Genomic DNA, 24,371 nt, shown 5'->3' with positions numbered 1-24,371 from the left:
CACATACCGATTCACAAAGATCATCACCGGTATCTAAGGTTTGCCTTCTTAGACAGGCACTACCAGTTTGTAGCTCTTCCATTCGGATTGGCTACGGCTCCAAGAATCTTCACAAAGGTTCTGGGTGCCCTTCTGGCGGTACTAAGACCGCGAGGGATTTCGGTAGCTCCGTACCTAGACGACATTCTAATACAAGCTTCAAGCTTTCAAACTGCCAAGTCTCATACAGAGTTAGTTCTGGCATTTCTAAGGTCGCATGGATGGAAAGTGAACGAAAAGAAGAGTTCTCTTTTTCCTCTCACAAGAGTTCCATTCTTGGGGACTCTTATAGATTCTGTAGAAATGAAGATTTACCTGACAGAAGACAGGTTAACAAAGCTTCAAAATGCATGCCGTGTCCTTCATTCCATTCAACACCCGTCAGTAGCTCAATGCATGGAGGTGATCGGCTTAATGGTAGCGGCAATGGACATAGTACCTTTTGCACGCCTACACCTCAGACCGCTGCAATTGTGCATGCTAAGTCAGTGGAATGGGGATTACTCAGATTTGTCCCCTACTCTGAATCTGAATCAAGAGACCAGAAATTCTCTTCTATGGTGGCTTTATCGGCCACACCTGTCCAGGGGGATGCTGGATGTAGTTCGTGCCCTCAAGTTCTACTTGCAGGCAACTAAAGATTTTCGCCAAACTTCTTCCCTGTTTGTCGTTTATTCTGGACAGAGGAGAGGTCAAAAAGCTTCTGCTACCTCTCTCTCTTTTTGGCTTCGTAGCATAATACGTTTAGCCTATGAGACTGCTGGACAGCAGCCTCCTGAAAGAATTACAGCTCACTCCACTAGAGCTGTGGCTTCCACTTGGGCCTTTAAGAATGAGGCCTCTGTTGAACAGATTTGCAAGGCTGCAACTTGGTCTTCGCTTCATACTTTTTCCAAATTTTACAAATTTGACACTTTTGCTTCTTCGGAGGCTATTTTTGGGAGAAAGGTTCTTCAGGCAGTGGTTCCTTCTGTATAATGAGCCTGCCTATCCCTCCCGTCATCCGTGTACTTTTGCTTTGGTATTGGTATCCCAGAAGTAATGATGACCCGTGGACTGATCACACATAACAGAAGAAAACATAATTTATGCTTACCTGATAAATTCCTTTCTTCTGTTGTGTGATCAGTCCACGGCCCGCCCTGTTTTAAGGCAGGTAAATATCTTTTAAATTATACTCCAGTCACCACTTCACCCTTGGTTACTCCTTTCTCGTTGATTCTTGGTCGAATGACTGGGACTGACGTAGAGGGGAGGAGCTATATGCAGCTCTGCTGGGTGAATCCTCTTGCATTTCCTGTTGGGGAGGAGTTATATCCCAGAAGTAATGATGACCCGTGGACTGATCACACAACAGAAGAAAGGAATTTATCAGGTAAGCATAAATTATGTTTTTACAAAGATATGACGAGTCCACGGATTTCATCCTTGTGGGATATTAACCTCCTGCTAACAGGAAGTGGCAAAGAGCACCACAGCAGAGCTGTATATATAGCCCCTCCCCTTCCCCTCCACCCTCAGTCATTCTCTTTGCCTGTGTTATACTAGGGAGACATGGTAAAGTGAGGCGTTAGTTTTAGTTTCTTCAATCAAGAAGTTTTTTATTTTAAATGGTACCGGTGCGTATTATTTTCCTCAGGGGGATATGGAAGAAGATTTTTGCCCTGAGGTTTGATGATCTTAGCATTTGTAACTAAGATCCACGCTGGTTCCCACAAGACTTCTGAAGGTAACCATGAGACATCTTCAGTTTGGAGACCAGTTTCATGCTACAAGCAGCATTAAGGTATGTGCAACCTTTTTTTTTGAGGAGACTTGGTGTATCAGAACTGGCTGGCATTATTTTCCTGTATGGGAATGGGGTAAGCAGTAAAACCTATTTTAATAAGAGGGGTGTTACTAAAGTGCCTATTTTAAATTTATCATTAGTTGATATTTGGGCATTATGTGACATGGGAGACAATATAAAAAACAATGTTTTATGTTTTTTATTTTTGGCACTTAAAACTTATTGGTTTTATGCTTGAGAGTTATATTGTGTGTGTATTTTTACTTTAGTGCAAAACTGCATTTCCATGCGGTGTTGTTTGGGCCTACTCCAACTTTTGCGCCTATTTTGGCGCAATTTCTTCAGGCTTAGCAGCAGCAAACAGTAACTCGGTGGCTCCTGGACTGTGTAGCTGGTCTGAAGGGTTGGAAACTTGATTCGAAGTACCCTGGGGGCAGGTAGGCGCCACAGCAGAGCTGTGGCGAGGTGCAAAGTGTATTTTTTATCTATCTTTTGACTACATGTTGATATAAGTACTTCTAAAGTCTTATTTCTGCCCTTGCTTCTGGGTGCAGTAATTTTTGGATTAACCAACGATATTAAGTTAAATTTGGGAATAATTTAACGTTTTTTTTGTGCATTTTGGAAAAATAGTTCACTTTTTCTTAAAGGCACAGTACACGTTTTTTTCTCATGTTTATTTTATGCTATAAATAAGTGTTTAAACAACTTTTGTGCTATTACTAGTCTGTTCAACATGTCTGACATTGAGGTTTCTCATTGTTCTATGTGTTTAGAAGCTATTGTGCAACCCCCTCTAACATTGTGTAACTTTTGTACTGAAAGGGCTTTACAATGTAAAAAGCATATTTTAAATAAAGTGTGCCTAGGGATGATTCTCAGTCTGAAGAGAATCAGGATATGCCTTCCAATTCTCCCCAAGTGTCACAACCTTTTATGCCCACACAAGCGACGCCTAGTACTTCTAGTGCGTCTAATTCCTTTACTCTGCAGGAGATGGCTGCAGTTATGTCAACTACCCTTACAGAGGTATTGTCTAAATTACCAGTGTTGCAGGGTAAACACAGTAGGTCAAGTATTAATGTAAATACTGAATCCTCTGATGCTTTATTAGCTATTTCCGATGTTCTCTCACAGTGCTCTGAGTTGGGGATTAGGGAATTACTGTCTGAGGGTGAAATTTCTGATTCAGGGAATGTTTTGCCTCAGACAGATTCGGATGCTATGTCATTTAAATTTAAGCTTGAACACCTCTGCCTGTTGCTTAGGGAGGTTTTAGCGACTCTGCATGATTGTGATCCTATTGTGATTCCTCCAGAGAAATTGTGTAAAATTGATAAATATTTGGAAGTTCCTACTTACACTGATGTTTTTCCGGTTCCTAAGAGAATTTCGGAAATTATTAGTAAGGAATGGGATAGACCAGGTATACCGTTTTCTCCCTCTCCTAATTTTAAGAAAATGTTTCCTATATCAGATACCATTTGGGACTCATGGCAAGCGTTCCCTAAGGTAGAGGAAGCTATATCTTCCCTAGCTAAGCGTACTACTATACCCATTGAGGATAGTTGTGCTTTCAAGGATCCTATGGATAAGAAATTAGAGGGTTTACTAAAGAAATTATTTGTTAATTAGGGATTTCTTTTACAGCCTATGGCTTGCATTGTTCCAGTAACTACTGCAGCTGCTTTTTGGTTTGAGGCTTTAGAAGAGTCTCTTAAGGTTGAGACTCCATTAGATGACACTCTAGATAGAATTAAGGCTCTTAAGCTAGCTAATTCTTTTATTACTGATGCCGCTTTTCAAATTGCTAAATTAGCGGCAAAAAATGCAGGATTTGCTATTTTAGCACGTAGAGCATTGTGGCTCAAATCTTGGTCTGCTGATGTGTCAAAACATAAGCTTTTAGCTATTCCCTTTAAAGGTAAGACCCTTTTTGGGCCAGAATTGAAGGAGATAATTTCTGATATTACAGGAGGGTAAGGGCCATGCCCTACCTCAGGATAGGTCGATTAAAATGAGGGGTAAACAGAATAATTTTCGTTCCTTTCTGAACTTTAAAGGAGGACCCGCCCGCTTCTTTTTCTTCCACAAAGCAGCATGAAGGGGTGGCCCCGATCCGGGAGCGGATCTAGTAGGGGGCAGACTTTCTTTCTTTGCTCAAGCTTGGGCAAGTGATGTTCAGGATTCCTGGGCACTAGAAATAGTGACCAACGGTTATCAATTGGAATTCAAGGATTTTCTCCCAAGAGGGAGATTTCATCTTTCAAAATTATCTGCAAAACAGATAAAGAGAGAGGCGTTCTTACGCTGTGTAAAAGACCTTTTTACTATGGGAGTAATCTGTCCTGTTCCAAAATTGGAACAGGGACAGGGGTTTTACTCAAACCTATTTGTGGTCCCCAAAAAAGAGGGAACGTTCAGACCCATTTTGGACCTCAAGTGTCTAAACAAATTTCTAAGAGTTCCATCATTCAAGATGGAGACAATTCGAACGATTTTGTCAATGATCCAGGAGGGTCAATATATGACTACCGTGGATTTGAAGGATGCTTACCTTCATATTCCAAACCACAAAGATCATCATCGGTTTCTAAGGTTTGCCTTCTTGGACAAACATTATCAGTTCGTGGCTCTTCCTTTCGGGTTGGCCACAGCACCCAGAATCTTCACAAAGGTTCTAGGGTCTCTTTTGGCGGTTCTCAGACCGCAAGGGATAGCAGTGGCGCCTTATCTGGACGATATTCTGATTCAGGCGTCAACATATCATTGACAAAATCTCACACGGACACAGTGTTGTCTTTTCAGAGAACTCACGTCTGGAAGGTGAACATAGAGAAGAGTTCACTTGTTCCACAGACAAGGGTTCCTTTTCTGGGAACTCTGATAGACTCGGTAGCCATGAAAGTATTTCTGACGGATGTCAGAAAATCAAAGATTTTGAATACTTGCCAAGCACTTCTGTCCATTCCTCGGCCATCAGTGGCTCAGTGTATGGAGCTAATCTGATTAATGGTAGCGGCAATGGACATTGTTCCGTTTGCTCGCTTTCATCTCAGACCACTTCAACTGTGCATGCTCGATCAGTGGAATGGGGATTATGCGGATTTATCTCCAAAGATAATTCTGGATCAAGAGACCAGAAACTCTCTCTTCTTTGGTGGTTGTCGCCAGATCATCTGTCCCAGGGGACTTGTTTCCGCAGAAACTCGTGGGTGATAGTGACAACAGATGCCAGCCTTCTGGGCTGGGGTGCAGTTTGGAACTCCCTGAAGGCTCAGGGTGTTTGGACTCAGGTGGAGTCTCTACTTCCAATCAATATTCTGGAACTGAGAGCAATATTCAATGCGCTTCAGGCGTGGCCTCAGTTGGCTTCGGCCAAATTCATCAGATTCCAGTCGGACAACATAACGACTGTGGCATATGTCAATCATCAGGGGGGAACAAGGAGTTCCTTAGCAATGATAGAAGTATCCAAGATAATCAGTTGGGCAGAGGCCTACTCTGATCATCTGTCAGCGATCTACATCCCAGGGGTAGAGAACTAGGAAGCAGATTTTCTAAGTCGACATACTGTTCATCCGGGGGAGTGGGAACTTCACTTGGAGGTATTTGCCTCATTGATTCTCAAATGGGGCAGACCGGAATTGGTTTTGATGGCATCTCGTCAGAATGCCAAGCTTCCAAGATGCGGATCCCGGTCAAGGGAGCTTCAGTGATCCTGATAGCGCCTGCGTGGCCACGCAGGACTTGGTATGCGGATCTAGTGGACATGTCCTCTCTGCCACCGTGGAAACTTCCGTTGAGACAGGACCTTCTCTTTCAAGGTCCTTTCCAACATCCAAATCTAATTTCTCTGCAACTGACTGCGTGGAGATTGAACGCTTGATTTTTATCGAAGCGAGGATTCTCTGGTTCAGTTATCAATACTTTCATACAGGCTAGAAAGCTTGTCACTAGAAAAATCTATCATAAGATATGGCGTAAATATCTTTTTGGTGTGAATCCAAGGGTTACTCATGGAGTAAAGTTAGGATTTCTAGGATTTTGCCTTTTCTCCAGGAAGGATTGGAGAAAGGGTTATCAGCAGGTTCCTTAAAGGGACAAATTTCAGCTTTGTCAATTCTGTTTCACAAATGTTTGGCAAATGTATCAGATGTTCAGTCTTTTTGTCAGGCTCTATCTAGAATTAAGCCTGTATTTAGACCTATTACTCCTCCCTGGAGTTTGAATTTAGTTCTTAGAGTTCTGCAAGGGGTTCCGTTTGAACCTATGCTTTCCATAGATATTAAACTATTATCTTGGAAAGTTCTGTTTTTGGTTGCTATTTCTTCTGCTCGAAGAGTTTCTGAGCTTTCAGCATTACAATGTGATTCGCCTTATCTCATATTTCATTCTGATAAGGTGGTTTTTACGTACCAAACCTGGGTTCCTTCCTAAGGTTGTTTCGAATAAGAATATTAATCAGGAAATTGTTGTTCCTTCCTTGTGTCCTAATCCTTCTAAGAAGGAGCGTCTGTTACGTAACTTGGACATGGTCCGTGCCTTGAAGTTTTACTTACAGGCAACTAAAGATTTCTGTCAATCATCTTCATTGTTTATTCTGGAAAGCGTAGGGGTCAGAAAGCTACGGCTACCTCTTTCTTTTTGGCTGAGAAGTATCATCCGCCTGGCATATGAGACTGCTGGACAGAATTACGGCTCATTCTTCTAGGGCTGTGGCTTCCATATGGGCTTTTAAAAAGATGCATCTGTGGAACAGATTTGTAAGGCTGTGACTTGGTGGTCCCTTCACACTTTTTACAAATTTGATACTTCTGCTTCTTCTGAGGCTATCTTTGGGGGAAAGGTTCTTCAAGCAGTGGTGCCTTCCGTTTAGGTTCCTGTCTTGTCCCTCCCTTTCATCCGTGTCCTATTGCTTTGGTATTGGTTTCCCACAAGTAAGGATGAAATCTGTGGACTCGTCATATCTTTGTAAAAGAAAACTAAATTTATGCTTACCTGATAAATTACTTTCTTTTACGATATGACGAGTCCACGGCCCACCCTGTTCTTTTTAAGACAGTTTTTCTTTATTTTTTGTGTGTAAACTTCAGTCACCTCGGCGCCTTTTTAGCCTTTCCTTTCTCTCTTCCTATACCTTTGACTGAGGGTGGAGGGGAAGGGGAGGGGCTATATATACAGCTCTGCTGTGGTGCTCTTTGCCACTTCCTGTTAGCAGGAGGTTAATATCCCACAAGTAAGAATGAAATCCGTGGACTCATCATATCGTAAAAGAAAGTAATTTATCAGGTAAGCATAAATTTAGTTTTATTTTACGTGGTTAAATAGCATCAACCATCTTTGTGTCATGGCGCACAAACTTTGGTTATACATATGTTTACTGAAACCTCGCTATCTCAGCACAGGATGGTCCTAGCTCCTAACACAAAACTGATTTGTAGATCACATTACTAGACACATGTTCATATATAAACATTTTTCACATTCTTGATCCTTGATTTTGATCAGACGTGAAGTTTTTAAATTGTGTTGTGTCATCATCAGGTTCCTTTTTCACTACAATCTACAACACCTCACATTGAGAAAGGTCCTTACACGGCTGAAACGTTTGTTTATTTTACTGTTGTACATTACTACTGAGGCCGACGCCTCCAGATGTCAGCCAGGGAACAGGGGAGTGACAAACTCCATTTTAAAGAATTAGTTAAGTATGTGGAGTGTAGAGTTCATACTCTGTTATTTTTTAATTATAACATTAATAAAATTTAGTTTTATTTTCTTATACTTATTGCTTAGGTAGTTTTGAGTGCTAAAAGTCCCTTCTTTTCTTTCTCTATCTCTCTCACATTCTATGTGTCATCATAAATATAATGTAAAATAAAGTTGGTTATAATTGTTATGCTTATATTACATCTTTTCATTTCTCAAAACGCATGACTAAATTAGGATTTCTTCTGTTATGTGTGATCAGTCCACGGGTCATCATTACTTCTGGGATATATCTCCTCCCCAACAGGAAATGCAAGAGGATTCACCCAGCAGAGCTGCATATAGCTCCTCCCCTCTACGTCAGTCCCAGTCATTCTCTTGCACCCAACGACTAGATAGGATGTGTGAGAGGACTATGGTGATTATTCTTAGTTTTTATGACTTCAATCAAAAGTTTGTTATTTTAAAATAGCACCGGAGCGTGTTATTACTTCTCTGGCAGAGTTTGAGAAGAATCTGACAGAGATTTTTTACTATGATTTTAACCGGAGTCGTTAAGATCATATTGCTGTTCTCGACCATCTGAGGGAGGTAAAGGCTTCAGATCAGGGGACAGCGGGCAGATGAATCTGCATTGAGGTATGTGGCAGTTTTTATTTTCTGAATGGAATTGATGAGAAAAGCCTGCCATACCGTTAAAATGACATGTATGTATACACTTCAGTATTCTGGGGATGGTATTTCACCGGAACTACTGTGTTAAAGGTCACTAATCCTTTTAATAACTATTCTCATGTTAAACGTTTTTGCTGGAATGTAGAATCGTTTACATTGCTGAGGTACTGTGTGAATAAATATTTGGGCATTATTTCCACTTGGCAGTTTTTTGCTTTAATTGTGACAGTTTCGTTTCTCTTCACTGCTGTGTGGGAGAGGGAGGGGCCGTTTTTGGCGCTCTTTGCTACGCATCAAAAAATTCCAGTCAGCTACTTTTATATTTCCTGCATGATCCGGTTCATCTCTGACAGATCTCAGGGGTCTTCAAACTTCTTTGAAGGGAGGTAAATTCTCTCAGCAGAGCTGTGAGAATTCTTATAGTGACTGTGAATAAAAAACGTTGTTTTGTTTTCTTATGTACAAATTTAATTAGTGTTGTTTTTTACTAATGGGAACAAACCTTTGCTAAAAGTTGTGTTGTTTTAAAGTTTGATGCTATAACTGTTTTTCAGTTCATTATTTCAACTGTCATTTAATCGTTAGTACCTCTTTGAGGCACAGTGCGTTTTTTTGCTAAAAAAGATTATAACCAAGTTGTAAGTTTTTTTGCTAGTGTGTTAAACATGTCTGACTCAGAGGAAGATATCTGTGTCATTTGTTCCAATGCCAAGGTGGAGCCCAATAGAAATTTATGTACTAACTGTATTGATGCTACTTTAAATAAAAGTCAATCTGTACAATGTGAACAAATTTCACCAAACAGCGAGGGGAGAGTTATGCCGACTAACTCGCCTCACGCGACAGTACCTGCATCTCCCGCCCGGGAGGTGCGTGATATTTTGGCGCCTAGTACATCTGGGCGGCCATTACAGATAACATTACAAGATATGGCTACTGTTATGACTGAAGTTTTGTCTAAATTACCAGAACTAAGAGGCAAGCGTGATCACTCTGGGGTGAGAACAGAGTGCGCTGACAATGCTAGGGCCATGTCTGATACTGCGTCACAGCTCGCAGAGCATGAGGACGGAGAGCTTCATTCTGTGGGTGACGGTTCTGATCCAAACAGATTGGACTCAGATATTTCAAATTTTAAATTTAAATTGGAGAACCTCCGTGTACTACTAGGGGAGGTCTTAGCAGCTCTCAACGATTGTAACACCGTTGCAATACCAGAGAAACTGTGTAGGTTGGATAAATACTTTGCGGTACCGGCGAGTACTGACGTTTTTCCTATACCTAAGAGACTAACTGAAATTGTTACTAAGGAGTGGGATAGACCCGGTGTGCCGTTCTCACCCCCTCCAATATTTAGAAAGATGTTTCCAATAGACGCCACCACTCGGGACTTATGGCAAACGGTCCCCAAGGTGGAGGGAGCAGTTTCTACTTTAGCTAAGCGTACCACTATCCCGGTGGAGGATAGCTGTGCTTTCTCAGATCCAATGGATAAAAAATTAGAGGGTTACCTTAAGAAAATGTTTGTTCAACAAGGTTTTATATTACAACCCCTTGCATGTATCGCGCCGATTACGGCTGCGGCAGCATTTTGGATTGAGTCGCTTGAAGAGAACCTTAGTTCCTCTACGCTAGACGACATTACGGACAGGCTTAGAGTCCTTAAACTAGCTAATTCTTTCATTTCGGAGGCCGTAGTACATTTAACCAAACTTACGGCTAAGAACTCAGGATTCGCCATACAGGCACGCAGGGCACTGTGGCTAAAATCCTGGTCAGCTGATGTTACTTCTAAGTCCAAATTACTTAATATACCTTTCAAGGGGCAGTCCTTATTCGGGCCCGGTTTGAAAGAAATTATCGCTGACATTACGGGAGGTAAGGGCCACGCCCTACCTCAAGACAAGGCCAAAGCTAAGGCTAGACAGTCTAATTTTCGTCCCTTTCGGAATTTCAAGGCAGGAGCAGCATCAACCTCCACTGCACCAAAACAGGAAGGAGCTGTTGCTCGTTACAGGCAAGGCTGGAAGCCTAATCAGTCCTGGAACAAAAGCAAGCAGGCCAGGAAACCTGCTGCTGCCCCAAAGACAGCATGAACCGAGAGCCCCCGATCCGGGACCGGATCTAGTAGGGGGCAGACTCTCTCTCTTCGCCCAGGCCTGGGCAAGAGATGTTCAGGATCCCTGGGCACTAGAGATCATATCTCAGGGATACCTTCTAGACTTCAAATTATCTCCCCCAAGAGGGAGATTTCATCTGTCAAGGTTGTCAACAAACCAGATAAAGAAAGAACAAGATCTGTTAACAATGGGAGTGATCCATCCGGTTCCGTGGTCGGAACAAGGACAAGGGTTCTACTCAAACCTGTTTGTGGTTCCCAAAAAAGAGGGAACTTTCAGGCCAATCTTAGATTTAAAGACTTTAAACAAATTCCTAAGAGTTCCATCGTTCAAAATGGAAACTATTCGGACAATCTTACCCATGATCCAAGAGGGTCAGTACATGACCACAGTGGATTTAAAGGATGCTTACCTTCACATACCGATCCACAAAGATCATCACCGGTATCTAAGGTTTGCCTTCTTAGACAGGCACTACCAGTTTGTAGCTCTTCCATTCGGATTGGCTACGGCTCCAAGAATCTTCACAAAGGTTCTGGGTGCCCTTCTAGCGGTACTAAGACCGCGAGGGATTTCGGTAGCTCCGTACCTAGACGACATTCTAATACAAGCTTCAAGCTTTCAAACTGCCAAGTCTCATACAGAGTTAGTTCTGGCATTTCTAAGGTCGCATGGATGGAAAGTGAACGAAAAGAAGAGTTCTCTCTTTCCTCTCACAAGAGTTCCATTCTTGGGGACTCTTATAGATTCTGTAGAAATGAAGATTTACCTGACAGAAGACAGGTTAACAAAACTTCAAAATGCAGGCCGCGTCCTTCATTCCATTCAACACCCGTCAGTAGCTCAATGCATGGAGGTGATCGGCTTAATGGTAGCGGCAATGGACATAGTACCTTTTGCACGCCTACACCTCAGACCGCTGCAATTATGCATGCTAAGTCAGTGGAATGGGGATTACTCAGATTTGTCCCCTACTCTGAATCTGAATCAAGAGACCAGAAATTCTCTTCTATGGTGGCTTTATCGGCCACACCTGTCCAGGGGGATGCCATTCAGCAGGCCAGACTGGACAATTGTAACAACAGACGCCAGCCTTCTAGGTTGGGGCGCTGTCTGGAATTCTCTGAAGGCTCAGGGACTATGGAATCAGGAGGAGAGTCTCCTACCAATAAACATTCTGGAATTGAGAGCAGTTCTCAATGCCCTTCTGGCTTGGCCCCAGTTAACAACTCGGGGGTTCATCAGGTTTCAGTCGGACAACATCACGACTGTAGCTTACATCAACCATCAGGGAGGGACAAGAAGCTCCCTAGCAATGATGGAAGTATCAAAGATAATTCGCTGGGCAGAGTCTCACTCTTGCCACCTGTCAGCAATCCACATCCCGGGAGTGGAGAACTGGGAGGCGGATTTCTTGAGTCGCCAGACTTTTCATCCGGGGGAGTGGGAACTTCATCCGGAGGTCTTTGCCCAAATACTTCGACGTTGGGGCAAACCAGAGATAGATCTCATGGCGTCTCGCCAGAACGCCAAACTTCCTCGCTACGGGTCCAGATCCAGGGATCCGGGAGCAGTTCTGATAGATGCTTTGACAGCACCTTGGAACTTCAGGATGGCTTATGTGTTTCCACCCTTCCCGCTGCTTCCTCGATTGATTGCCAAAATCAAACAGGAGAGAGCATCAGTAATTCTAATAGCACCTGCTTGGCCACGCAGGACTTGGTATGCAGATCTAGTGGACATGTCATCCTGTCCGCCTTGGTCTCTACCTCTAAGACAGGACCTTCTGATACAGGGTCCATTCAAACATCAAAATCTAACTTCTCTGAAGCTGACTGCTTGGAAATTGAACGCTTGATTTTATCAAAACGTGGTTTTTCTGAGTCGGTTATTGATACCCTGATTCAGGCTAGGAAGCCTGTTACCAGAAGGATTTACCATAAAATATGGCGGAAATACCTATACTGGTGCGAATCCAAAGGTTACTCCTGGAGTAAGGTTAGGATCGCTAGGATATTGTCTTTTCTACAAGAAGGTTTAGAAAAGGGTTTATCAGCTAGTTCATTAAAGGGACAGATTTCAGCTCTGTCCATCTTGTTACACAGACGTCTGTCAGAAAATCCAGACGTCCAGTCCTTTTGTCAGGCTTTAGCTAGGATCAAGCCTGTGTTTAAAGCTGTTGCTCCACCATGGAGTTTAAACTTAGTTCTTAACGTTTTACAGGGTGTTCCGTTTGAACCCCTTCATTCCATTGATATAAAAATGTTATCTTGGAAAGTTCTGTTTTTAATGGCTATTTCCTCGGCTCGAAGAGTCTCTGAGTTATCAGCCTTACATTGTGATTCCCCTTATCTGATTTTTCACTCAGACAAGGTAGTTCTGCGTACTAAACCTGGGTTCTTACCTAAGGTAGTCACTAACAGGAACATCAATCAAGAGATTGTTGTCCCATCATTGTGTCCAAATCCTTCTTCAAAGAAGGAACGTCTTTTACACAATCTGGATGTAGTTCGTGCCCTCAAGTTCTACTTGCAGGCAACTAAAGATTTTCGCCAAACTTCTTCCTTGTTTGTCGTTTACTCTGGACAGAGGAGAGGTCAAAAAGCTTCTGCTACCTCTCTCTCTTTTTGGCTTCGTAGCATAATACGTTTAGCCTATGAGACTGCTGGACAGCAGCCTCCTGAAAGAATTACAGCTCACTCCACTAGAGCTGTGGCTTCCACTTGGGCCTTTAAGAATGAGGCCTCTGTTGAACAGATTTGCAAGGCTGCAACTTGGTCTTCGCTTCATACTTTTTCCAAATTTTACAAATTTGACACTTTTGCTTCTTCGGAGGCTATTTTTGGGAGAAAGGTTCTTCAGGCAGTGGTTCCTTCTGTATAATGAGCCTGCCTATCCCTCCCGTCATCCGTGTACTTTTGCTTTGGTATTGGTATCCCAAAAGTAATGATGACCCGTGGACTGATCACACATAACAGAAGAAAACATAATTTATGCTTACCTGATAAATTCCTTTCTTCTGTTGTGTGATCAGTCCACGGCCCGCCCTGTTTTAAGGCAGGTAAATATCTTTTAAATTATACTCCAGTCACCACTTCACCCTTGGTTACTCCTTTCTCGTTGATTCTTGGTCGAATGACTGGGACTGACGTAGAGGGGAGGAGCTATATGCAGCTCTGCTGGGTGAATCCTCTTGCATTTCCTGTTGGGGAGGAGATATATCCCAGAAGTAATGATGACCCGTGGACTGATCACACAACAGAAGAAAGGAATTTATCAGGTAAGCATAAATTATGTTTTTCGCCAGATTACTACTAGCCCTGTCTCTAACTAGTGGAATCTCAAACGAGCCGATTTATCAGTCTTGCGGACATGATACCCTGTAGTGTATCATGTCCGCCCGACATCGCTGAGTGCAGACAGTATATGCTGTCCGCATTTTACATTGCACAAGCAGTTCTGGTGAACTGCTTGTGCAATGACGCCCCCTGCAGATTCGCAGGCAGGGGGTTTCAATCCAATCGTACATGATCAGGCGGATTGATTTGTCCGCAGCCTCAGAGGAGGCCCCAAAATCTCAAACTATGCTACCATAGAGGACTTATATCTTGAAAAATGTCAGGTTTCTATCAGTTCTCAACCAAAGATAATCAACCTGAAAGTGAAGGGAAAAGTTAAAATTGCACATACCCCAATTAAAAATAAATAATAAAATGTATGTACAGTATATAAGCCTATAAGAGAAAACACATGTTCTGCATGCACACTATACTTACCTAGGTACCGCCTAAAAAAAAAAAAAAAAAATTATGGCTGTATATATGAACATGTACAGATCAGTTTTTGTTCTAAGAAGCTAGGACCATCCTAAGCTGAGTTAATTGTGGTTTTCATTAACATCTGTATAATCAAAATATGTTGCATGCCACAACACAAAGATGGCTGCCGTGGTTAAACCAAGTGAAATAGAAAAAAAACCTGATGATTTTGCAATACCAACACACAGAGGTAATCACTTTAAAAAAATTAAAAATGGTCAAGCAACCTGTGTTTGACCACTTGAGATGGATTGTCCCAGATATGCTCTGAAGTTTGGTACACTTGGTGGTCTTAAACAGACATGAAATTAAACATTTTTCTGCAAAGCATAAAATTTGGTTTGTTCTTTTCGTATCCTTTGTTGAAGTGGCAACAATGCACTACTGGGAGCGATCTGAACACATTGGGTGAGCTAATGACAAGAGGCAGATATGTGCAGCCACTAATCAGCAGCTACTTCCCGGTAGTGATTTGCTGCTTAGGAGCCTACCTAGGTATTTGCTGCAAAGGATAGTAAGAAAAAGAAGCAAATTAGATGGCAGAGCATACAATTTAAATCAACTTTCCAATTTACAATTTTTTTTTATTTATTTTTTTGCTTTCATACCCCTTTAAATCTTTCTTCAGTCTAAATTTGTGTGGAATCAGTTTTCACCAGTATGCATTTTATACTCCAAAAAATTACCTGGACATTTAAAAGCATGACTGTAGTATCCATGTAGTAATGTATTCATCAAAATAACATCTGGCTTTTGCTACCCCCCCCCAGGGGTTAAAAAAACTTTTAAATTGGCTCCTCAATTAACTTGTGTGAAATAATTAAAAAACTTAATTTCTCTTGTTAAGTGTATCCAGTCCACGGATCATCCATTACTTGTGGGATATTCTCCTTCCCAACAGGAAGTTGCAAGAGGATCACCCACAGCAGAGCTGCTATATAGCTCCTCCCCTCACTGCCATATCCAGTCATTCTCTTGCAACTCTCAACTAAGATGGAGGTCGTAAGAGGACTGTGGTGTTTTATACTTAGTTTATTTTTTTCAATCAAAAGTTTATTTTTAAATGGTACCGGAGTGTACTGTTTATCTCAGGCAGTATTTAGAAGAAGAATCTGCCTGCGTTTTCTATGATCTTAGCAGAAGTAACTAAGATCCTTTGCTGTTCTCACATATTCTGAGGAGTGAGGTAACTTCAGAGGGGGAATAGCGTGCAGGTTTTCCTGCAATAAGGTATGTGCAGTTAAAATATTTTTCTAGGGATGGAATTTGCTAGAAAATGCTGCTGATACCGAAGTAATGTAAGTAAAGCCTTAAATGCAGTGATAGCGACTGGTATCAGGCTTATTAATAGAGATACATACTCTTATAAAAGTGTATTTTAAAACGTTTGCTGGCATGTTTAATCGTTTTTTACATATGTTTGGTGATAAAACTTATTGGGGCCTAGTTTTTTCCACATGGCTGGCTTGAATTTTGCCTAGAAACAGTTCCCTGAGGCTTCCCACTGTTGTAATATGAGTGGGAGGGGCCTATTTTAGCGTGTTTTTGCACAGCAAAAATTACAGACACAGACATCCAGCTTCTTCCTGCATGATCCAGGACTTCTCTGAAGGGCTCAAAAGGCTTCAAAAGTCGTATTGAGGGAGGTAAAAAGCCACAGTAGAGCTGTGGCAGTTGTGACTGTTTAAAAAACGTTTTTGTCATTTGTTATTCCGTTTTTGGTATTAAGGGGTTAATCATCCATTTGCAAGTGGGTGCAATGCTCTGCTAACTTATTACATACACTGTAAAAATTTTGTTAGTGTAACTGCATTTTTTCACTGTTATTTCAAAATTTGGGAAAATTTGTGTTTCTTAAAGGCGCAGTAACGTGTTTTTTTATATTGCTTGTAAACTTGTTTTAAAGTGTTTTCCAAGCTTGCTAGTCTCATTGCTAGTCTGTTTAAACATGTCTGACACAGAGGAACCTACTTGTTCATTATGTTTGAAAGCCATGGTGGAGCCCCATAGGAGAATGTGTACTAAATGTATTGATTTCACCTTAAACAGTAAAGATCAGTCTTTATCTATAAAAGAATTATCACCAGAGGGTTCTGTCGAGGGGGAAGTTATGACGGCTAACTCTCCCCACGTGTCAGACCCTTCGCCTCCCGCTCAGGGGACGCACGCTAATATGGCGCCAATTACATCAGGGACGCCCATAGCGATTACCTTGCAGGACATGGCTGCAATCATGAATAATACCCTGTCAAAGGTATTATCTAGATTGCCTGAATTAAGAGGCAAGCGCGATAGCTCTGGGGTTAGGAGAGATACACAGCGCGCAAATGCTGTTAGAGCCATATCTGATACTGCGTCACAGTATGCAGAACATGAGGACGGAGAGCTTCAGTTTGTGGGTGACATCTCCGACTCGGGGAAACCTGATTCAGAGATTTCTAATTTTAAATTTAAGCTTGAGAACCTCTGTGTATTGCTTGGGGAGGTATTAGCTGCTCTGAATGACTGTAACACAGTTGCAATTCCAGAGAAATTGTGTAGGCTGGATAGATACTATGTGGTGCTGGTGTGTACTGACGTTTTTCCTAAAAGGCTTACAGAAATTATTAGCAAGGAGTGGGATAGACCCGGTGTGCCCTTTTCCCCACCTCCTATATTTAGAAAAATGTTTCCAATAGACGCCACTACACGGGACTTATGGCAGACGGTCCCTAAGGTGGAGGGAGCAGTTTCTACTTTAGCAAAGCGTACCACTATCCCGGTTGAGGACAGTTGTGCTTTTTCAGATCCAATGGATAAAAAATTGGAGGGTTACCTTAAGAAAATGTTTATTCAACAAGGTTTTATTTTACAGCCCCTTGAATGCATTGCCCCTGTCACTGCAGCGGCGGCATTCTGGTTTGAGGCCCTGGAAGAGGCCATCCAGACAGCTCCATTGAATGAAATTATTGACAAGCTTAGAACGCTTAAGCTAGCTAACTCATTTGTTTCTGATGCCATTGTTCATTTGACTAAACTAACGGCTAAGAATTCCGGATTCGCCATCCAGGCGCGTAGGGCGCTATGGCTTAAATCCTGGTCAGCTGACGTGACTTCAAAGTCTAAATTACTCAACATTCCTTTCAAGGGGCAGACCTTATTCGGGCCTGGTTTGAAGGAAATTATTGCTGACATTACTGGAGGCAAGGGTCATACCCTTCCTCAGGACAGGGCCAAATCAAAGGCCAAACAGTCTAATTTTCGTGCCATTCGAAATTTCAAGGCAGGAGCAGCATCAACTTCCTCCGCTTCAAAACAAGAGGGAACTGTTGCTCATTCCAGACAGGCCTGGAAACCTAACCAGTCCTGGAACAAGGGCAAGCAGGCCAGAAAGCCTGCTGCTGCCCCCAAGACAGCATGAAGGAACGGCCCCCTATCCGGAAACGGATCTAGTGGGGGGCAGACTTTCTCTCTTCGTCCAGGCGTGGGCAAGAGATGTTCATGATCCCTGGGCGTTGGAGATCATATCTCGGGGATATCTTCTGGACTTCAAAGCTTCTCCTCCACAAGGGAGATTTCATCTTTCAAGGTTATCAGCAAACCAGATAAAGAAAGAGGCATTCCTAAGCTGTGTGCAAGACCTCCTAGTAATGGGAGTGATCCATCCAGTTCCGCGGACGGAACAAGGACAGGGATTTTATTCAAATCTGTTTGTGGTTCCCAAGAAAGAGGGAACCTTCAGACCAATCTTGGATCTAAAGATCTTAAACAAATTCCTCAGAGTTCCATCATTCAAAATGGAAACTATTCGGACCATCCTACCCATGATCCAAGAGGGTCAGTACATGACCACAGTGGACTTAAAGGATGCCTACCTTCACATACCGATTCACAAAGATCATCATCGGTTCCTAAGGTTTGCCTTTCTAGACAGGCATTACCAATTTGTAGCTCTTCCCTTCGGGTTGGCCACTGCCCCGAGAATTTTTACAAAGGTTCTGGGCTCACTTCTGGCGGTTCTAAGACCGCGAGGCATAGCGGTGGCTCCGTATCTAGACGACATCCTGATACAGGCGTCAAGCTTTCAAATTGCCAAGTCTCATACAGAGATAGTTCTGGCATTTCTGAGGTCGCATGGGTGGAAAGTGAACGTGGAAAAGAGTTCTCTATCACCACTCACAAGAGTCTCCTTCCTAGGGACTCTTATAGATTCTGTAGAGATGAAAAGGTTATCAAAACTTCTAAATGCTTGCCTTGTCCTTCATTCCATTCCACGCCCGTCTGTGGCTCAGTGCATGGAAGTAATCGGCTTAATGGTTGCAGCAATGGACATAGTGCCATTTGCGTGCCTGCATCTCAGACCGCTGCAATTATGCATGCTAAGTCAGTGGAATGGGGATTACTCAGATTTGTCCCCTCTACTAAATCTGGATCAAGAGACCAGAGATTCTCTTCTCTGGTGGCTTTCTCGGGTCCATCTGTCCAAGGGTATGACCTTTCGCAGGCCAGATTGGACGATTGTAACAACAGATGCCAGCCTTCTAGGTTGGGGCGCAGTCTGGAACTCCCTGAAGGCTCAGGGATAGTGGACTCAGGAGGAGAAACTCCTCCCAATAAATATTCTGGAGTTAAGAGCAATATTCAAGGCTCTTCTAGCTTGGCTTCAGTTAGCAACACTGAGGTTCATCACGACTGTGGCTTACATCAACCATCAAGGGGGAACCAGGAGTTCCCTAGCGATGTTAGAAGTCTCAAAGATAATTCGCTGGGCAGAGTCTCACTCTTGCCACCTGTCAGCGATCCACATCCCAGGCGTAGAGAACTGGGAGGCGGATTTTCTAAGTCGTCAGACTTTTCATCCGGGGGAGTGGGAACTTCATCCGGAGGTGTTTGCTCAACTGGTCCATCGTTGGGGCAAACCAGAACTGGATCTCATGGCGTCTCGCCAGAACGCCAAGCTTCCTTGTTACGGATCCAGGTCCAGGGACCCGGGAGAAACGCTGATAGATGCTCTAGCAGCTCCTTGGTTCTTCAACCTGGCCTATGTGTTTCCACCGTTTCCTCTGCTCCCTCGACTGATTGCCAAAATCAAACAGGAGAGAGCATCAGTGATTCTGATAGCGCCTGCGTGGCCACGCAGGACCTGGTATGCAGACCTAGTGGACATGTCATCTCTTCCACCATGGACTCTGCCTCTGAGGCAGGACCTTCTAATACAAGGTCCTTTCAATCATCCAAATCTAATTTCTGTGAGACTGACTGCATGGAGATTGAACGCTTGATTCTATCAAGGCGTGGCTTCTCCGAGTCAGTCATTGATACCTTAATACAGGCTCGGAAGCCTGTCACCAGGAAAATCTACCATAAGATATGGCGTAAATATCTTTATTGGTGTGAATCCAAGGGTTACTCATGGAGTAAGGTTAGGATTCCTAGGATATTGTCCTTTCTCCAAGAGGGTTTGGACAAAGGCTTATCAGCTAGTTCTTTAAAAGGACAGATCTCTGCTCTGTCTATTCTTTTGCACAAGCGTCTGGCAGAAGTTCCAGACGTCCAGGCATTTTGTCAGGCTTTAGTTAGGATTAAGCCTGTGTTTAAAACTGTTGCTCCCCCGTGGAGCTTAAACTTGGTTCTTAAAGTTCTTCAGGGAGTTCCGTTTGAACCCCTTCATTCCATTGATATTAAACTTTTATCTTGGAAAGTTCTGTTTTTGATGGCTATTTCCTCGGCTCGAAGAGTCTCTGAGTTATCTGCCTTACGTTGTGATTCTCCTTATCTGATTTTTCATTCAGACAAGGTAGTTCTGCGTACCAAACCTGGGTTCTTACCTAAGGTGGTTTCTAACAGGAATATCAATCAAGAGATTGTTGTTCCATCATTGTGTTCTAATCCGTCTTCAAAGAAGGAACGTCTTTTGCATAATCTGGACGTAGTCCGTGCCTTGAAGTTTTACTTACAGGCTACTAAAGATTTTCGTCAAACATCTGCCCTGTTTGTCATTTACTCTGGACAGAGGAGAGGTCAAAAAGCTTCGGCAACCTCTCTCTCCTTTTGACTTCGGAGCATAATACGCTTAGCCTATGAGACTGCTGGACAGCAGCCCCCTGAAAGGATTACAGCTCATTCTACTAGAGCTGTGGCTTCCACCTGGGCCTTTAAAAATGAGGCCTCTGTTGAACAGATTTGCAAGGCTGCGACTTGGTCTTCGCTTCACACCTTTTCAAAATTTTACAAATTTGACACTTTTGCTTCTTCGGAGGCTGTTTTTGGGAGAAAGGTTCTACAGGCAGTGGTTCCTTCCGTTTAAGTTTCTGCCTTGTCCCTCCCATCATCCATGTACTTTAGCTTTGGTATTGGTATCCCACAAGTAATGGATGATCCGTGGACTGGATACACTTAACAAGAGAAAACATAATTTATGCTTACCTGATAAATTTATTTCTCTTGTAGTGTATCCAGTCCACGGCCCGCCCTGTCCTTTTAAGGCAGGTCTAAATTTTAATTAAACTACAGTCACCACTGCACCCTATGGTTTCTCCTTTCTCGTCTTGTTTCGGTCGAATGACTGGATATGGCAGTGAGGGGAGGAGCTATATAGCAGCTCTGCTGTGGGTGATCCTCTTGCAAATTCCTGTTGGGAAGGAGAATATAAAGAGAGAGAGAGAGATGCACTCAGCTGAGACAGAACAAAAGCTGGAAAAACTTCCGTGCCTGTTCATTTTATTATAGTGTGCCACTCAGGGTGCATACTCTTTTAGCACACTATGCCCCTTCACAGAGAAAAAATTATCCTGTAGCATATCAGTCTGACCCTGCCCAATGACAGTCCAGCGCCGAAATACCAGGCAATTCTTCTCTGAACAAGAGAAAACAACAACCCCAGACGATCGTTTCGGCCTTTTGTGGGCCTCGTCAGTGAGGTGCAGTCGCATCTCTCTAAGGGCATGTGTGCAAGGAGTCCACGTCTGGTTTCCCCTTTTACTCTTAGGGAGACCCAAGAGCAATTTGCATAAATAAAAAGAGAGAGAGAGAGATGCACTCAGCTGAGGCAGAACAAAAGCTGGAAAAACTTCCGTGCCTGTTCATTTTATTATAGTGTGCCACTCAGGGTGCATACTCTTTTAGCACACTATGCCCCTTCACAGAGAAAAAATATCCTATAGCATATCAGTCTGACCCTGCCCAGTGACAGTCCAGCGCCGAAATACCAGGCAATTCTTCTCTGAACAAGAGAAAACAACAACCCCAGACAATCATTTCGGCCTTTTGTGGGCCTCGTCAGTGAGGTGCAGTCGCATCTCTCTAAGGGCATGTGTGCAAGGAGTCCACGTCTGGTTTCCCCTTTTACTCTTAGGGAGACCCAAGAGCAATTTGCATAAATAAAAAGAGAGAGAGAGAGATGCACTCAGCTGAGACAGAACAAAAGCTGGAAAAACTTCCGTGCCTGTTCATTTTATTATAGTGTGCCACTCAGGGTGCATACTCTTTTAGCACACTATGCCCCTTCACAGAGAAAAAATATCCTGTAGCATATCAGTCTGACCCTGCCCAATGACAGTCCAGTGCCGAAATACCAGGCAATTCTTCTCTGAACAAGAGAAAACAACAACCCCAGACGATCGTTTCAGCCTTTTGTGGGCCTCGTCAGTGAGGTGCAGTCGCATCTCTCTAAGGGCATGTGTGCAAGGAGTCCACGTCTGGTTTCCCCTTTTACTCTTAGGGAGACCCAAGAGCAATTTGCATAAATAAAAAGAGAGAGAGATGCACTCAGCTGAGACAGAACAAAAGCTGGAAAAACTTCCGTGCCTGTTCATTTTATTATAGTGTGCCACTCAGGGTGCATAATCTTTTAGCACACTATGCCCCTTCACAGAGAAAAAAATATCCTGTAGCATATCAGTCTGACCCTGCCCAATGACAGTCCAGCGCCAAAATACCAGGCAATTCTTCTCTGAACAAGAGAAAACAACAACCCCAGATGATCGTTTCGGCCTTTTGTGGGCCTCGTCAGTGAGGTGCAGTCGCATCTCTCTAAGGGCATGTGTGCAAGGAGTCCACGTCTGGTTTCCCCTTTTACTCTTAGGGAGACCCAAGAGCAATTTGCATAAATAAAAAGAGAGAGAGAGAGATGCACTCAGCTGAGACAGAACAAAAGCTGGAAAAACTTCCGTGCCTGTTCATTTTATTATAGTGTGCCACTCAGGGTGCATACTCTTTTAGCACACTATGCCCCTTCACAGAGAAAAAATATCCTGTAGCATATCAGTCTGACCCTGCCCAATGACAGTCCAGCGCCGAAATACCAGGCAATTCTTCTCTGAACAAGAGAAAACAACAACCCCAGACGATCGTTTCGGCCTTTTGTGGGCCTCGTCAGTGAGGTGCAGTCGCATCTCTCTAAGGGCATGTGTGGAATATCCCACAAGTAATGGATGATCCGTGGACTGGATACACTACAAGAGAAATAAATTTATCAGGTAAGCATAAATTATGTTTTTTTTTTAAGGGACATTGTTTTTTGTTGTTTAATAAAAAAAAATGTCTCTGTATAGGGGTCTGAATGCTCATGCCTAATTATTGGTTCCAGGTAAAAAATATAGTGCCTCTTAAAGGTACATTCAGGATCACAATATTTCAAATTTACCCTACGCTTTCCTTCTTGGAAGAATCCTCCTGTTATTTCCTAAGGCCTAAGCCAACAGGGTTTTTTCCTTCTTAATACAGGGAGAGTCCACAGCTGCATTCCTTACTTGTGGTAAATACTGAATTTGGCCACCGGGAGGAGGCAAAGACACCCCAGCCAAAGACTGGGAGTGGTCACGGTTTCCATTCCCTATTTCTGACCGACTTACTACAGAGAGGAGCGCGTTTTCTCTATACTGTCTGGGTCATAGGAGGTGGTAATTGCCCCAGCCATTGGGGGTATATGTGCCGGTTGTTCTACAATTTAAATAAGGTTACCTAGTTATGGAGGATTCTGAATTTTTAGAGGGTGATCCCTCTACGACAGAATTCGATACCTGTGTATATTGTGAGGAGGCCCGGGTAGTCCAGCCCTCTCAATTTTGTTCCATATGCTGCAACAAGGTGTTTTCGTCAACCAATGTTGAGACGTTCGATCCTGCTGAGCCTTCCGCCTCTGATGACTCTTTGTCCCGTGAGGTGTGTCCCCTACATTCTTCTGATCTTACATATACAGCTTCTCCTTGCACCACTAATCCTCCACCTGGAGGGGGCCTTTTTCCACCTGATGTTACTGTGCAGTTCCGTATGGCGATGTCTGCTGTCTTGGGGGCTCTGCCTCGTACTGCTACGAGTAAACAAAGTTAATCCATGCACTCCTGCCCACGGAGCATCATGTAAATTGACGGTTGTATCCGATCAGTCATCTGAGGATACGGTTCTCTCTGAGGCTTCAGAGTACGGACCTTCTGGGTCGGAGCCTGCTGCTTCTATTCCTCCTGCAGAGGAGGATTTCACTTTTAGATTTAGAGTAGCACGCCTGCGCTTGCTTCTATAAGATTCCTAGTACTGATCTACCAGTCGAATCTCTGAGCCCTAAATCAGATGGCGAATTTCATTAAGGCGGTGGGGAAGGATAGAGATCCTCTTCCCTTTTGCCTGTTCCTTTTTAAGATTCCCGGTTCCTGGCTCTATAGGGGTGTTGTTTTCGTTGCCCATCCCTACTTGGCTAACACTTTTTTGTGCACTTGCCTATTGTTTTACTATTCAGTTTAAGGATAGTTTATTCTTAGAGCTCTTGATTATAAGTGGAAACTCTTTTTATAAAGATGTTTTTTCACAAAGGATATTTATGTACTGATGATTTCTGTTGTCACAGTTTCTGGAGACTTACTATTGAAGCATATCTGGCTCGATTCGAAGTGATGATTCCCTCGATATTTTGAAGAAAGAATTAAGGCCTTGGAGCTTATAATTCTTTTATCTGTGACTTTCGCAGATTACTAGCCCAAAGCTAGGGTTTCAGGTTTTTTCTGTTCAGGCCTTGAATCGCTCTGACAGATGTGACTTCTGAAGTTAATCTTTCCTTCTGCTTGAGGGAAAGATTTAATTTGGTTCCGCTATTCCGTGTTTTTAACCGTTGAATGAGAGAACGAATCTGAGAGACAAATTTCTTTCTTTTATTCTTCTAGTGCAGTTAAAGGGATGGTAAACTCAGTATAGGGTGAATATGTAATCTGTATTGTCATATTGTATTAAAATGTCCTGTGTAATTTC

The sequence above is a fragment of the Bombina bombina genome, chromosome 6 (genome assembly GCF_027579735.1).
Source record: "Bombina bombina isolate aBomBom1 chromosome 6, aBomBom1.pri, whole genome shotgun sequence".
Classification (NCBI taxonomy): domain Eukaryota; kingdom Metazoa; phylum Chordata; class Amphibia; order Anura; family Bombinatoridae; genus Bombina; species Bombina bombina.
This window is presented reverse-complemented; position numbering follows the sequence as displayed.